At 58.1% G+C, this 16,149-nt stretch overlaps 5 non-coding genes across 5 annotated transcripts; all 5 read left to right on the top strand.

The window, feature by feature from the left end:
• The first annotated feature begins 54 nt into the window (after positions 1-54).
• On the top strand, positions 55-127 carry trnaa-ugc (transfer RNA alanine (anticodon UGC)). The gene has a single exon. It is a non-coding gene; the product is annotated as a tRNA-Ala (tRNA).
• Positions 128-4,995: 4,868 nt separating this feature from the next.
• Positions 4,996-5,068, top strand: trnaa-ugc (transfer RNA alanine (anticodon UGC)). Its single transcript has one exon. It is a non-coding gene; the product is annotated as a tRNA-Ala (tRNA).
• Positions 5,069-8,289: 3,221 nt separating this feature from the next.
• On the top strand, positions 8,290-8,362 carry trnaa-ugc (transfer RNA alanine (anticodon UGC)). The gene has a single exon. It is a non-coding gene; the product is annotated as a tRNA-Ala (tRNA).
• A 1,574-nt stretch (positions 8,363-9,936) lies between these two features.
• On the top strand, positions 9,937-10,009 carry trnaa-ugc (transfer RNA alanine (anticodon UGC)). Its single transcript has one exon. It is a non-coding gene; the product is annotated as a tRNA-Ala (tRNA).
• A 3,221-nt stretch (positions 10,010-13,230) lies between these two features.
• On the top strand, positions 13,231-13,303 carry trnaa-ugc (transfer RNA alanine (anticodon UGC)). Its single transcript has one exon. It is a non-coding gene; the product is annotated as a tRNA-Ala (tRNA).
• Positions 13,304-16,149: the final 2,846 nt, after the last annotated feature.

Here is a 16,149-nt window from a genome sequence, read left to right as displayed (position 1 = left end):
CCACAGAAAGCCCCTGAGAAACTGACAGGACCAGCCAGTCAACCAGACAGGTGAGGGGAATTAGCTCAAGTGGTAGAGCGCTCGCTTTGCATGCGAGAGGTAGTGGGATCGATGCCCACATTCTCCACTTTGGTTTTTTCCCTCAGGAAGCAAGCTGAAGAGCCTGGAAGCTCGATCTCGAGACAAAAATCCGATCGTGTGCAAGGTCTTTGCTGACGCGCAGGACTGCTGGATGGGTGGGGTCTATATTCTCTGTCTGGAAACGACAGGCCGCGTGTCGTCAAGACGCCCGACGCGTCGGCAGCCCGTTCGCTCTGGTGTGCTCGGATCAAATCGGGCGTCCAGCAAATTATGTCTGCTGCTGAGAAAATCAAAACACGATAAAAGGCCACCCTCTCTCAAGTTTGCCTTCTCTGAGGATTGAACTCAGGACCTTCCGATTATGAGACTGACGCGCTGCCTACTGCGCTAAGAAGGCACAGCAAAGCCCAGCCAGCAGCCAGAGTAGGCCGGTTTCCCAGGCGCCACTCAACCCCAAACCAAACCTTGTCAGAAACCCGCAGCTCAGGAGAGGGCAGGAGAGCGCCTTCCGATCCACAGTGGCAAAACGTCGCCCGTTACGTGGCAGGCTGCAGCCCGAGCAGGGACACGACCCAACGGCGGCGTCTTGGATCCTCGCGTCCGCAAGTCGGTATGTCCGGCGCGCGGCAGCCAACGATCGGCAAAGCAGTTCACCGCTTTTTAGCGCCGCGCCGCAACGTGCAAAGATCCTTTGCTCAGCACGCAATGCAGGCAAGAATGACGCGCTTCCTTCTACAGAAAGGAGGCCTGGGTTTTCCCAGCGACGCTTTGTCGAAAAGCAGCGCTCTAAACTGCTGGGTTGCGGCTTACGACGTCAGGGTGAAGACGCAAGAGCCCTCCGTTCCTGTCGATGAAAACCGCTCGTGAACTTGGCTTTGCTTTCTCTTCGTAAAATCCGACACGTGCAGGGTGTGCGACTCCCTCAGTCGCACGTGTCGACCAGCACTGCATCCTAGGAGGTCAGCACCGATTCGAAAGCGACACAAGCATCCCGCCGCTCACGCGGGGCTCCCCGGTACTCCCTCAGACATGTGGCGGCTGCCGTCGGCGTCTCGGTTGTCTTGGCGTCTGCGTGTGGCGGCTCGTACCTGACAGCAGGACTTTTCCGAACGTGGCAGAGGGCTCGCATCTTTCGAGGACGAAGGAATAGCCCTCCTTTCTCGTCGCGGCCCAGCCCGAACACTTGCCCTTCTCCAGAGTACGCTCTCTTCTTCGGAGGTTTCTGCCTGTCCTCGTTGTGGCACGTCTGCAGTGGCACCCCAAGACCAGCAGGCTGCGCCCTGTAGGAACGGTACTTCCAGAGAGTCAGCGCGTGCTCAAAGGTCGAGGGACTCTCCAATCAGTCAGACAGGGATCTCGAGCACTGCCTCAGACTCGCAGTGGCTATTCACGCCGCTCAGCTCGCTCGCAATCTGCAACGTGCGGCTCAGCGCCGATGCTTTCGGCGGCACCGTGTTTTCCGGAATGCTTCGGCTACCCGGCTCCTGATTCCGCTCGAACGTGCCGATTGTGCGGCTGAATGCAGCGTGCAATGGCGACGGGAAATTCCCTGCTGCTCTCGGGTCCCCACAGAAAGCCCCTGAGAAACTGACAGGACCAGCCAGTCAACTAGACAGGTGAGGGGAATTAGCTCAAGTGGGAGAGCGCTTGCTTTGCATGCGAGAGGTAGTGGGATCGATGCCCACATTCTCCACTTTGGTTTTTTCCCTCAGGAAGCAAGCTGAAGAGCCTGGAAGCTCAATCTCGAGACAAAAATCCGATCGTGTGCAAGGTCTTTGCTGACGCGCAGGACTGCTGGATGGGTGGGGTCTATATTCTCTGTCTGGAAACGACAGGCCGCGTGTCGTCAAGACGCCCGACGCGTCGGCAGCCCGTTCGCTCTGGTGTGCTCGGATCAAATCGGGCGTCCAGCAAATTATGTCTGCTGCTGAGAAAATCAAAACACGATAAAAGGCCACCCTCTCTCAAGTTTGCCTTCTCTGAGGATTGAACTCAGGACCTTCCGATTATGAGACTGACGCGCTGCCTACTGCGCTAAGAAGGCACAGCAAAGCCCAGCCAGCAGCCAGAGTAGGCCGGTTTCCCAGGCGCCACTCAACCCCAAACCAAACCTTGTCAGAAACCCGCAGCTCAGGAGAGGGCAGGAGAGCGCCTTCCGATCCACAGTGGCAAAACGTCGCCCGTTACGTGGCAGGCTGCAGCCCGAGCAGGGACACGACCCAACGGCGGCGTCTTGGATCCTCGCGTCCGCAAGTCGGTATGTCCGGCGCGCGGCAGCCAACGATCGGCAAAGCAGTTCACCGCTTTTTAGCGCCGCGCCGCAACGTGCAAAGATCCTTTGCTCAGCACGCAATGCAGGCAAGAATGACGCGCTTCCTTCTACAGAAAGGAGGCCTGGGTTTTCCCAGCGACGCTTTGTCGAAAAGCAGCGCTCTAAACTGCTGGGTTGCGGCTTACGACGTCAGGGTGAAGACGCAAGAGCCCTCCGTTCCTGTCGATGAAAACCGCTCGTGAACTTGGCTTTGCTTTCTCTTCGTAAAATCCGACACGTGCAGGGTGTGCGACTCCCTCAGTCGCACGTGTCGACCAGCACTGCATCCTAGGAGGTCAGCACCGATTCGAAAGCGACACAAGCATCCCGCCGCTCACGCGGGGCTCCCCGGTACTCCCTCAGACATGTGGCGGCTGCCGTCGGCGTCTCGGTTGTCTTGGCGTCTGCGTGTGGCGGCTCGTACCTGACAGCAGGACTTTTCCGAACGTGGCAGAGGGCTCGCATCTTTCGAGGACGAAGGAATAGCCCTCCTTTCTCGTCGCGGCCCAGCCCGAACACTTGCCCTTCTCCAGAGTACGCTCTCTTCTTCGGAGGTTTCTGCCTGTCCTCGTTGTGGCACGTCTGCAGTGGCACCCCAAGACCAGCAGGCTGCGCCCTGTAGGAACGGTACTTCCAGAGAGTCAGCGCGTGCTCAAAGGTCGAGGGACTCTGCAATCAGTCAGACAGGGATCTCGAGCACTGCCTCAGACTCGCAGTGGCTATTCACGCCGCTCAGCTCGCTCGCAATCTGCAACGTGCGGCTCAGCGCCGATGCTTTCGGCGGCACCGTGTTTTCCGGAATGCTTCGGCTACCCGGCTCCTGATTCCGCTCGAACGTGCCGATTGTGCGGCTGAATGCAGCGTGCAATGGCGACGGGAAATTCCCTGCTGCTCTCGGGTCCCCACAGAAAGCCCCTGAGAAACTGACAGGACCAGCCAGTCAACCAGACAGGTGAGGGGAATCAGCTCAAGTGGTAGAGCGCTCGCTTTGCATGCGAGAGGTAGTGGGATCGATGCCCACATTCTCCACTTTGGTTTTTTCCCTCAGGAAGCAAGCTGAAGAGCCTGGAAGCTCGATCTCGAGACAAAAATCCGATCGTGTGCAAGGTCTTTGCTGACGCGCAGGACTGCTGGATGGGTGGGGTCTATATTCTCTGTCTGGAAACGACAGGCCGCGTGTCGTCAAGACGCCCGACGCGTCGGCAGCCCGTTCGCTCTGGTGTGCTCGGATCAAATCGGGCGTCCAGCAAATTATGTCTGCTGCTGAGAAAATCAAAACACGATAAAAGGCCACCCTCTCTCAAGTTTGCCTTCTCTGAGGATTGAACTCAGGACCTTCCGATTATGAGACTGACGCGCTGCCTACTGCGCTAAGAAGGCACAGCAAAGCCCAGCCAGCAGCCAGAGTAGGCCGGTTTCCCAGGCGCCACTCAACCCCAAACCAAACCTTGTCAGAAACCCGCAGCTCAGGAGAGGGCAGGAGAGCGCCTTCCGATCCACAGTGGCAAAACGTCGCCCGTTACGTGGCAGGCTGCAGCCCGAGCAGGGACACGACCCAACGGCGGCGTCTTGGATCCTCGCGTCCGCAAGTCGGTATGTCCGGCGCGCGGCAGCCAACGATCGGCAAAGCAGTTCACCGCTTTGTAGCGCCGCGCCGCAACGTGCAAAGATCCTTTGCTCAGCACGCAATGCAGGCAAGAATGACGCGCTTCCTTCTACAGAAAGGAGGCCTGGGTTTTCCCAGCGACGCTTTGTCGAAAAGCAGCGCTCTAAACTGCTGGGTTGCGGCTTACGACGTCAGGGTGAAGACGCAAGAGCCCTCCGTTCCTGTCGATGAAAACCGCTCGTGAACTTGGCTTTGCTTTCTCTTCGTAAAATCCGACACGTGCAGTGTGTGCGACTCCCTCAGTCGCACGTGTCGACCAGCACTGCATCCTAGGAGGTCAGCACCGATTCGAAAGCGACACAAGCGTCCCGCCGCTCACGCAGGGCTCCCCGGCACTCCCTCAGACATGTGGCTGCTGCCGTCGGCATCTCGGTTGTCTTGGCGTCTGCGTGTGGCGGCTCGTACCTGACAGCAGGACTTTTCGGAACTTGGCAGCGGGCTCGCATCTTTCGAGGACGAAGGAATAGCCCTCCTTTCTCGTCACGGCCCAGCCCAAACACTTGCCCTTCTCCAGAGTACGCTCTCTTCTTCGGAGGATTCTGCCTGTCCTCGTTGTGGCACGTCTGCAGTGGCACACCAAGACCAGCAGGCTGCGCCCTGTAGGAACGGTACTTCCAGAGAGTCAGCGCGTGCCTTAAGGTCGAGGGACTCTCCAATCAGTCAGACAGGGATCTCGAGCACTGCCTCAGACTCGCAGTGGCTATTCACGCCGCTCAGCTCGCTCGCAATCTGCAACGTGCGGCTCAGCGCCGATGCTTTCGGCGGCACCGTGTTTTCCGGAATGCTTCGGCTACCCGGCTCCTGATTCCGCTCGAACGTGCCGATTGTGCGGCTGAATGCAGCGTGCAATGGCGACGGGAAATTCCCTGCTGCTCTCGGGTCCCCACAGAAAGCCCCTGAGAAACTGACAGGACCAGCCAGTCAACCAGACAGGTGAGGGGAATTAGCTCAAGTGGTAGAGCGCTCGCTTTGCATGCGAGAGGTAGTGGGATCGATGCCCACATTCTCCACTTTGGTTTTTTCCCTCAGGAAGCAAGCTGAAGAGCCTGGAAGCTCGATCTCGAGACAAAAATCCGATCGTGTGCAAGGTCTTTGCTGACGCGCAGGACTGCTGGATGGGTGGGGTCTATATTCTCTGTCTGGAAACGACAGGCCGCGTGTCGTCAAGACGCCCGACGCGTCGGCAGCCCGTTCGCTCTGGTGTGCTCGGATCAAATCGGGCGTCCAGCAAATTATGTCTGCTGCTGAGAAAATCAAAACACGATAAAAGGCCACCCTCTCTCAAGTTTGCCTTCTCTGAGGATTGAACTCAGGACCTTCCGATTATGAGACTGACGCGCTGCCTACTGCGCTAAGAAGGCACAGCAAAGCCCAGCCAGCAGCCAGAGTAGGCCGGTTTCCCAGGCGCCACTCAACCCCAAACCAAACCTTGTCAGAAACCCGCAGCTCAGGAGAGGGCAGGAGAGCGCCTTCCGATCCACAGTGGCAAAACGTCGCCCGTTACGTGGCAGGCTGCAGCCCGAGCAGGGACACGACCCAACGGCGGCGTCTTGGATCCTCGCGTCCGCAAGTCGGTATGTCCGGCGCGCGGCAGCCAACGATCGGCAAAGCAGTTCACCGCTTTTTAGCGCCGCGCCGCAACGTGCAAAGATCCTTTGCTCAGCACGCAATGCAGGCAAGAATGACGCGCTTCCTTCTACAGAAAGGAGGCCTGGGTTTTCCCAGCGACGCTTTGTCGAAAAGCAGCGCTCTAAACTGCTGGGTTGCGGCTTACGACGTCAGGGTGAAGACGCAAGAGCCCTCCGTTCCTGTCGATGAAAACCGCTCGTGAACTTGGCTTTGCTTTCTCTTCGTAAAATCCGACACGTGCAGGGTGTGCGACTCCCTCAGTCGCACGTGTCGACCAGCACTGCATCCTAGGAGGTCAGCACCGATTCGAAAGCGACACAAGCATCCCGCCGCTCACGCGGGGCTCCCCGGTACTCCCTCAGACATGTGGCGGCTGCCGTCGGCGTCTCGGTTGTCTTGGCGTCTGCGTGTGGCGGCTCGTACCTGACAGCAGGACTTTTCCGAACGTGGCAGAGGGCTCGCATCTTTCGAGGACGAAGGAATAGCCCTCCTTTCTCGTCGCGGCCCAGCCCGAACACTTGCCCTTCTCCAGAGTACGCTCTCTTCTTCGGAGGTTTCTGCCTGTCCTCGTTGTGGCACGTCTGCAGTGGCACCCCAAGACCAGCAGGCTGCGCCCTGTAGGAACGGTACTTCCAGAGAGTCAGCGCGTGCTCAAAGGTCGAGGGACTCTCCAATCAGTCAGACAGGGATCTCGAGCACTGCCTCAGACTCGCAGTGGCTATTCACGCCGCTCAGCTCGCTCGCAATCTGCAACGTGCGGCTCAGCGCCGATGCTTTCGGCGGCACCGTGTTTTCCGGAATGCTTCGGCTACCCGGCTCCTGATTCCACTCGAACGTGCCGATTGTGCGGCTGAATGCAGCGTGCAATGGCGACGGGAAATTCCCTGCTGCTCTCGGGTCCCCACAGAAAGCCCCTGAGAAACTGACAGGACCAGCCAGTCAACTAGACAGGTGAGGGGAATTAGCTCAAGTGGGAGAGCGCTTGCTTTGCATGCGAGAGGTAGTGGGATCGATGCCCACATTCTCCACTTTGGTTTTTTCCCTCAGGAAGCAAGCTGAAGAGCCTGGAAGCTCGATCTCGAGACAAAAATCCGATCGTGTGCAAGGTCTTTGCTGACGCGCAGGACTGCTGGATGGGTGGGGTCTATATTCTCTGTCTGGAAACGACAGGCCGCGTGTCGTCAAGACGCCCGACGCGTCGGCAGCCCGTTCGCTCTGGTGTGCTCGGATCAAATCGGGCGTCCAGCAAATTATGTCTGCTGCTGAGAAAATCAAAACACGATAAAAGGCCACCCTCTCTCAAGTTTGCCTTCTCTGAGGATTGAACTCAGGACCTTCCGATTATGAGACTGACGCGCTGCCTACTGCGCTAAGAAGGCACAGCAAAGCCCAGCCAGCAGCCAGAGTAGGCCGGTTTCCCAGGCGCCACTCAACCCCAAACCAAACCTTGTCAGAAACCCGCAGCTCAGGAGAGGGCAGGAGAGCGCCTTCCGATCCACAGTGGCAAAACGTCGCCCGTTACGTGGCAGGCTGCAGCCCGAGCAGGGACACGACCCAACGGCGGCGTCTTGGATCCTCGCGTCCGCAAGTCGGTATGTCCGGCGCGCGGCAGCCAACGATCGGCAAAGCAGTTCACCGCTTTTTAGCGCCGCGCCGCAACGTGCAAAGATCCTTTGCTCAGCACGCAATGCAGGCAAGAATGACGCGCTTCCTTCTACAGAAAGGAGGCCTGGGTTTTCCCAGCGACGCTTTGTCGAAAAGCAGCGCTCTAAACTGCTGGGTTGCGGCTTACGACGTCAGGGTGAAGACGCAAGAGCCCTCCGTTCCTGTCGATGAAAACCGCTCGTGAACTTGGCTTTGCTTTCTCTTCGTAAAATCCGACACGTGCAGGGTGTGCGACTCCCTCAGTCGCACGTGTCGACCAGCACTGCATCCTAGGAGGTCAGCACCGATTCGAAAGCGACACAAGCATCCCGCCGCTCACGCGGGGCTCCCCGGTACTCCCTCAGACATGTGGCGGCTGCCGTCGGCGTCTCGGTTGTCTTGGCGTCTGCGTGTGGCGGCTCGTACCTGACAGCAGGACTTTTCCGAACGTGGCAGAGGGCTCGCATCTTTCGAGGACGAAGGAATAGCCCTCCTTTCTCGTCGCGGCCCAGCCCGAACACTTGCCCTTCTCCAGAGTACGCTCTCTTCTTCGGAGGTTTCTGCCTGTCCTCGTTGTGGCACGTCTGCAGTGGCACCCCAAGACCAGCAGGCTGCGCCCTGTAGGAACGGTACTTCCAGAGAGTCAGCGCGTGCTCAAAGGTCGAGGGACTCTGCAATCAGTCAGACAGGGATCTCGAGCACTGCCTCAGACTCGCAGTGGCTATTCACGCCGCTCAGCTCGCTCGCAATCTGCAACGTGCGGCTCAGCGCCGATGCTTTCGGCGGCACCGTGTTTTCCGGAATGCTTCGGCTACCCGGCTCCTGATTCCGCTCGAACGTGCCGATTGTGCGGCTGAATGCAGCGTGCAATGGCGACGGGAAATTCCCTGCTGCTCTCGGGTCCCCACAGAAAGCCCCTGAGAAACTGACAGGACCAGCCAGTCAACCAGACAGGTGAGGGGAATTAGCTCAAGTGGTAGAGCGCTCGCTTTGCATGCGAGAGGTAGTGGGATCGATGCCCACATTCTCCACTTTGGTTTTTTCCCTCAGGAAGCAAGCTGAAGAGCCTGGAAGCTCGATCTCGAGACAAAAATCCGATCGTGTGCAAGGTCTTTGCTGACGCGCAGGACTGCTGGATGGGTGGGGTCTATATTCTCTGTCTGGAAACGACAGGCCGCGTGTCGTCAAGACGCCCGACGCGTCGGCAGCCCGTTCGCTCTGGTGTGCTCGGATCAAATCGGGCGTCCAGCAAATTATGTCTGCTGCTGAGAAAATCAAAACACGATAAAAGGCCACCCTCTCTCAAGTTTGCCTTCTCTGAGGATTGAACTCAGGACCTTCCGATTATGAGACTGACGCGCTGCCTACTGCGCTAAGAAGGCACAGCAAAGCCCAGCCAGCAGCCAGAGTAGGCCGGTTTCCCAGGCGCCACTCAACCCCAAACCAAACCTTGTCAGAAACCCGCAGCTCAGGAGAGGGCAGGAGAGCGCCTTCCGATCCACAGTGGCAAAACGTCGCCCGTTACGTGGCAGGCTGCAGCCCGAGCAGGGACACGACCCAACGGCGGCGTCTTGGATCCTCGCGTCCGCAAGTCGGTATGTCCGGCGCGCGGCAGCCAACGATCGGCAAAGCAGTTCACCGCTTTGTAGCGCCGCGCCGCAACGTGCAAAGATCCTTTGCTCAGCACGCAATGCAGGCAAGAATGACGCGCTTCCTTCTACAGAAAGGAGGCCTGGGTTTTCCCAGCGACGCTTTGTCGAAAAGCAGCGCTCTAAACTGCTGGGTTGCGGCTTACGACGTCAGGGTGAAGACGCAAGAGCCCTCCGTTCCTGTCGATGAAAACCGCTCGTGAACTTGGCTTTGCTTTCTCTTCGTAAAATCCGACACGTGCAGTGTGTGCGACTCCCTCAGTCGCACGTGTCGACCAGCACTGCATCCTAGGAGGTCAGCACCGATTCGAAAGCGACACAAGCGTCCCGCCGCTCACGCAGGGCTCCCCGGCACTCCCTCAGACATGTGGCGGCTGCCGTCGGCATCTCGGTTGTCTTGGCGTCTGCGTGTGGCGGCTCGTACCTGACAGCAGGACTTTTCGGAACTTGGCAGCGGGCTCGCATCTTTCGAGGACGAAGGAATAGCCCTCCTTTCTCGTCACGGCCCAGCCCAAACACTTGCCCTTCTCCAGAGTACGCTCTCTTCTTCGGAGGATTCTGCCTGTCCTCGTTGTGGCACGTCTGCAGTGGCACACCAAGACCAGCAGGCTGCGCCCTGTAGGAACGGTACTTCCAGAGAGTCAGCGCGTGCCTTAAGGTCGAGGGACTCTCCAATCAGTCAGACAGGGATCTCGAGCACTGCCTCAGACTCGCAGTGGCTATTCACGCCGCTCAGCTCGCTCGCAATCTGCAACGTGCGGCTCAGCGCCGATGCTTTCGGCGGCACCGTGTTTTCCGGAATGCTTCGGCTACCCGGCTCCTGATTCCGCTCGAACGTGCCGATTGTGCGGCTGAATGCAGCGTGCAATGGCGACGGGAAATTCCCTGCTGCTCTCGGGTCCCCACAGAAAGCCCCTGAGAAACTGACAGGACCAGCCAGTCAACCAGACAGGTGAGGGGAATTAGCTCAAGTGGTAGAGCGCTCGCTTTGCATGCGAGAGGTAGTGGGATCGATGCCCACATTCTCCACTTTGGTTTTTTCCCTCAGGAAGCAAGCTGAAGAGCCTGGAAGCTCGATCTCGAGACAAAAATCCGATCGTGTGCAAGGTCTTTGCTGACGCGCAGGACTGCTGGATGGGTGGGGTCTATATTCTCTGTCTGGAAACGACAGGCCGCGTGTCGTCAAGACGCCCGACGCGTCGGCAGCCCGTTCGCTCTGGTGTGCTCGGATCAAATCGGGCGTCCAGCAAATTATGTCTGCTGCTGAGAAAATCAAAACACGATAAAAGGCCACCCTCTCTCAAGTTTGCCTTCTCTGAGGATTGAACTCAGGACCTTCCGATTATGAGACTGACGCGCTGCCTACTGCGCTAAGAAGGCACAGCAAAGCCCAGCCAGCAGCCAGAGTAGGCCGGTTTCCCAGGCGCCACTCAACCCCAAACCAAACCTTGTCAGAAACCCGCAGCTCAGGAGAGGGCAGGAGAGCGCCTTCCGATCCACAGTGGCAAAACGTCGCCCGTTACGTGGCAGGCTGCAGCCCGAGCAGGGACACGACCCAACGGCGGCGTCTTGGATCCTCGCGTCCGCAAGTCGGTATGTCCGGCGCGCGGCAGCCAACGATCGGCAAAGCAGTTCACCGCTTTTTAGCGCCGCGCCGCAACGTGCAAAGATCCTTTGCTCAGCACGCAATGCAGGCAAGAATGACGCGCTTCCTTCTACAGAAAGGAGGCCTGGGTTTTCCCAGCGACGCTTTGTCGAAAAGCAGCGCTCTAAACTGCTGGGTTGCGGCTTACGACGTCAGGGTGAAGACGCAAGAGCCCTCCGTTCCTGTCGATGAAAACCGCTCGTGAACTTGGCTTTGCTTTCTCTTCGTAAAATCCGACACGTGCAGGGTGTGCGACTCCCTCAGTCGCACGTGTCGACCAGCACTGCATCCTAGGAGGTCAGCACCGATTCGAAAGCGACACAAGCATCCCGCCGCTCACGCGGGGCTCCCCGGTACTCCCTCAGACATGTGGCGGCTGCCGTCGGCGTCTCGGTTGTCTTGGCGTCTGCGTGTGGCGGCTCGTACCTGACAGCAGGACTTTTCCGAACGTGGCAGAGGGCTCGCATCTTTCGAGGACGAAGGAATAGCCCTCCTTTCTCGTCGCGGCCCAGCCCGAACACTTGCCCTTCTCCAGAGTACGCTCTCTTCTTCGGAGGTTTCTGCCTGTCCTCGTTGTGGCACGTCTGCAGTGGCACCCCAAGACCAGCAGGCTGCGCCCTGTAGGAACGGTACTTCCAGAGAGTCAGCGCGTGCTCAAAGGTCGAGGGACTCTCCAATCAGTCAGACAGGGATCTCGAGCACTGCCTCAGACTCGCAGTGGCTATTCACGCCGCTCAGCTCGCTCGCAATCTGCAACGTGCGGCTCAGCGCCGATGCTTTCGGCGGCACCGTGTTTTCCGGAATGCTTCGGCTACCCGGCTCCTGATTCCGCTCGAACGTGCCGATTGTGCGGCTGAATGCAGCGTGCAATGGCGACGGGAAATTCCCTGCTGCTCTCGGGTCCCCACAGAAAGCCCCTGAGAAACTGACAGGACCAGCCAGTCAACTAGACAGGTGAGGGGAATTAGCTCAAGTGGGAGAGCGCTTGCTTTGCATGCGAGAGGTAGTGGGATCGATGCCCACATTCTCCACTTTGGTTTTTTCCCTCAGGAAGCAAGCTGAAGAGCCTGGAAGCTCGATCTCGAGACAAAAATCCGATCGTGTGCAAGGTCTTTGCTGACGCGCAGGACTGCTGGATGGGTGGGGTCTATATTCTCTGTCTGGAAACGACAGGCCGCGTGTCGTCAAGACGCCCGACGCGTCGGCAGCCCGTTCGCTCTGGTGTGCTCGGATCAAATCGGGCGTCCAGCAAATTATGTCTGCTGCTGAGAAAATCAAAACACGATAAAAGGCCACCCTCTCTCAAGTTTGCCTTCTCTGAGGATTGAACTCAGGACCTTCCGATTATGAGACTGACGCGCTGCCTACTGCGCTAAGAAGGCACAGCAAAGCCCAGCCAGCAGCCAGAGTAGGCCGGTTTCCCAGGCGCCACTCAACCCCAAACCAAACCTTGTCAGAAACCCGCAGCTCAGGAGAGGGCAGGAGAGCGCCTTCCGATCCACAGTGGCAAAACGTCGCCCGTTACGTGGCAGGCTGCAGCCCGAGCAGGGACACGACCCAACGGCGGCGTCTTGGATCCTCGCGTCCGCAAGTCGGTATGTCCGGCGCGCGGCAGCCAACGATCGGCAAAGCAGTTCACCGCTTTTTAGCGCCGCGCCGCAACGTGCAAAGATCCTTTGCTCAGCACGCAATGCAGGCAAGAATGACGCGCTTCCTTCTACAGAAAGGAGGCCTGGGTTTTCCCAGCGACGCTTTGTCGAAAAGCAGCGCTCTAAACTGCTGGGTTGCGGCTTACGACGTCAGGGTGAAGACGCAAGAGCCCTCCGTTCCTGTCGATGAAAACCGCTCGTGAACTTGGCTTTGCTTTCTCTTCGTAAAATCCGACACGTGCAGGGTGTGCGACTCCCTCAGTCGCACGTGTCGACCAGCACTGCATCCTAGGAGGTCAGCACCGATTCGAAAGCGACACAAGCATCCCGCCGCTCACGCGGGGCTCCCCGGTACTCCCTCAGACATGTGGCGGCTGCCGTCGGCGTCTCGGTTGTCTTGGCGTCTGCGTGTGGCGGCTCGTACCTGACAGCAGGACTTTTCCGAACGTGGCAGAGGGCTCGCATCTTTCGAGGACGAAGGAATAGCCCTCCTTTCTCGTCGCGGCCCAGCCCGAACACTTGCCCTTCTCCAGAGTACGCTCTCTTCTTCGGAGGTTTCTGCCTGTCCTCGTTGTGGCACGTCTGCAGTGGCACCCCAAGACCAGCAGGCTGCGCCCTGTAGGAACGGTACTTCCAGAGAGTCAGCGCGTGCTCAAAGGTCGAGGGACTCTGCAATCAGTCAGACAGGGATCTCGAGCACTGCCTCAGACTCGCAGTGGCTATTCACGCCGCTCAGCTCGCTCGCAATCTGCAACGTGCGGCTCAGCGCCGATGCTTTCGGCGGCACCGTGTTTTCCGGAATGCTTCGGCTACCCGGCTCCTGATTCCGCTCGAACGTGCCGATTGTGCGGCTGAATGCAGCGTGCAATGGCGACGGGAAATTCCCTGCTGCTCTCGGGTCCCCACAGAAAGCCCCTGAGAAACTGACAGGACCAGCCAGTCAACCAGACAGGTGAGGGGAATTAGCTCAAGTGGTAGAGCGCTCGCTTTGCATGCGAGAGGTAGTGGGATCGATGCCCACATTCTCCACTTTGGTTTTTTCCCTCAGGAAGCAAGCTGAAGAGCCTGGAAGCTCGATCTCGAGACAAAAATCCGATCGTGTGCAAGGTCTTTGCTGACGCGCAGGACTGCTGGATGGGTGGGGTCTATATTCTCTGTCTGGAAACGACAGGCCGCGTGTCGTCAAGACGCCCGACGCGTCGGCAGCCCGTTCGCTCTGGTGTGCTCGGATCAAATCGGGCGTCCAGCAAATTATGTCTGCTGCTGAGAAAATCAAAACACGATAAAAGGCCACCCTCTCTCAAGTTTGCCTTCTCTGAGGATTGAACTCAGGACCTTCCGATTATGAGACTGACGCGCTGCCTACTGCGCTAAGAAGGCACAGCAAAGCCCAGCCAGCAGCCAGAGTAGGCCGGTTTCCCAGGCGCCACTCAACCCCAAACCAAACCTTGTCAGAAACCCGCAGCTCAGGAGAGGGCAGGAGAGCGCCTTCCGATCCACAGTGGCAAAACGTCGCCCGTTACGTGGCAGGCTGCAGCCCGAGCAGGGACACGACCCAACGGCGGCGTCTTGGATCCTCGCGTCCGCAAGTCGGTATGTCCGGCGCGCGGCAGCCAACGATCGGCAAAGCAGTTCACCGCTTTGTAGCGCCGCGCCGCAACGTGCAAAGATCCTTTGCTCAGCACGCAATGCAGGCAAGAATGACGCGCTTCCTTCTACAGAAAGGAGGCCTGGGTTTTCCCAGCGACGCTTTGTCGAAAAGCAGCGCTCTAAACTGCTGGGTTGCGGCTTACGACGTCAGGGTGAAGACGCAAGAGCCCTCCGTTCCTGTCGATGAAAACCGCTCGTGAACTTGGCTTTGCTTTCTCTTCGTAAAATCCGACACGTGCAGTGTGTGCGACTCCCTCAGTCGCACGTGTCGACCAGCACTGCATCCTAGGAGGTCAGCACCGATTCGAAAGCGACACAAGCGTCCCGCCGCTCACGCAGGGCTCCCCGGCACTCCCTCAGACATGTGGCTGCTGCCGTCGGCATCTCGGTTGTCTTGGCGTCTGCGTGTGGCGGCTCGTACCTGACAGCAGGACTTTTCGGAACTTGGCAGCGGGCTCGCATCTTTCGAGGACGAAGGAATAGCCCTCCTTTCTCGTCACGGCCCAGCCCAAACACTTGCCCTTCTCCAGAGTACGCTCTCTTCTTCGGAGGATTCTGCCTGTCCTCGTTGTGGCACGTCTGCAGTGGCACACCAAGACCAGCAGGCTGCGCCCTGTAGGAACGGTACTTCCAGAGAGTCAGCGCGTGCTCAAAGGTCGAGGGACTCTGCAATCAGTCAGACAGGGATCTCGAGCACTGCCTCAGACTCGCAGTGGCTATTCACACCGCTCAGCTCGCTCGCAATCTGCAACGTGCGGCTCAGCGCCAATGCTTTCGGCGGCACCATGTTTTCCGGAAAGCTTCGGCTACCCGGCTCCTGATTCCGCTCGAACGTGCCGATTGTGCGGCTGAATGCAGCATGCAATGGCGACGTGAAATTCCCTGCTGCTCTCGGGTCCCCACAGAAAGCCCCTGAGAAACTGACGGGACCAGCCAGTCAACCAGATAGGTGAGGGGAATTGGCTCAAGTGGTAGACCGCTCGCTTAGCTTGCGAGAGGTAGTGGGATCGATGCCCACATTCTCCACTTTGGCTTTTCCCTCAGGAAGCAAGCTGAAGAGCCTGGAAGCTCGATCTCGAGGCAAAAATCCGATCGTGTGCAAGGTCTTTGCTGACGCACAGGACTGCTGGATGGGTGGGTTCTATCTGCAACGTGATATCTGCGCCGATGCTTTCGGCGGCACCGTGTTTTCCAGAAAGCTTTGGCTTACTGGCTCCTAATGGTGCTCGGATGTGCCGAATGTCGTGTCGCATTGTGCAGCTGACTGCAGCGTGCAATGCTGGCGGGAAATTCCCTCCTGCTCTCGGGTCCCCACAGAATGCCTGCGTGAAACCTGTGGGACCAGCCAGTCAACCAGACAGGTGAGGGGAATTAGCTCAAGTGGTAGAGCGTTCGCTTAGCACGTGCGAGGTTGTGGGATTGATGCCAACATTCTCCCCTTTGGTTTTCCTCAGGAAGCAAGCTGAAGTGCCTGGAAGCTCGTCCTCGATGCAACAATCCGATCGTGTCCAAGGTTCCTGCTGCCGCACAGGACAGCTCGATGGCAGGGGGGTCTATATCCTTTGTCTGGAAAGGACAGGCCGCGTTCCGTCAAGATGTCCGACACGCCAGCAGCATGTTCGCTCTGGTGTGCTTTAATCAAATCGGGCGTCCAGCAAAATTTTATCTGCCGCTGATAACGGCGGAGCCTTGGATCCTCACGTCCGCAAGTAGGTCTGTCTGGCGCGCGGCAGCCAACCATCGGCAAAGCATTTCACCGCTTTGGCATGCCATGCCACAACATAGAAAGTTCCTCTGCTCAGCACGCAATGCTGTGTTGCCCAGCATGAGCGCTTCGGACTTCACGAAGCAGAAATGTAGAGAATTTCACAAGTTGCTTTCATTTGAGAAACAGAGAGCTCATTTGTTTTGACCCTGACCTCGTATTTTGCAGTTGAGCTGTTTCGAGTGCTGCTTTTCTTGACGGTGCTGCTTGGAAAACCCTGGCACCCTTTCTGTAAATGGAAGCGCTTCTTTCTTGCCTGCACTGAGTGCAGCTGGTACATTTCACATCGTGACATTGTGTGACCTGTTTTTTTTTCCATCCAAGGATGTAAATTCCCCATTGAGCTGTCTGTGAGGTTTCACATCGACAGGAATTCCATCTTCTTGTCTGAGATATCTGCACTCAGTGTACCTACAAATTTAATTCCTGTATCGTGTTTTGCCAATCTTTTACCTGGCAA

Source organism: Stegostoma tigrinum, chromosome 5, assembly GCF_030684315.1.
Source record: "Stegostoma tigrinum isolate sSteTig4 chromosome 5, sSteTig4.hap1, whole genome shotgun sequence".
Lineage (NCBI taxonomy): Eukaryota > Metazoa > Chordata > Chondrichthyes > Orectolobiformes > Stegostomatidae > Stegostoma > Stegostoma tigrinum.
This window is presented reverse-complemented; position numbering and strand designations above follow the sequence as displayed.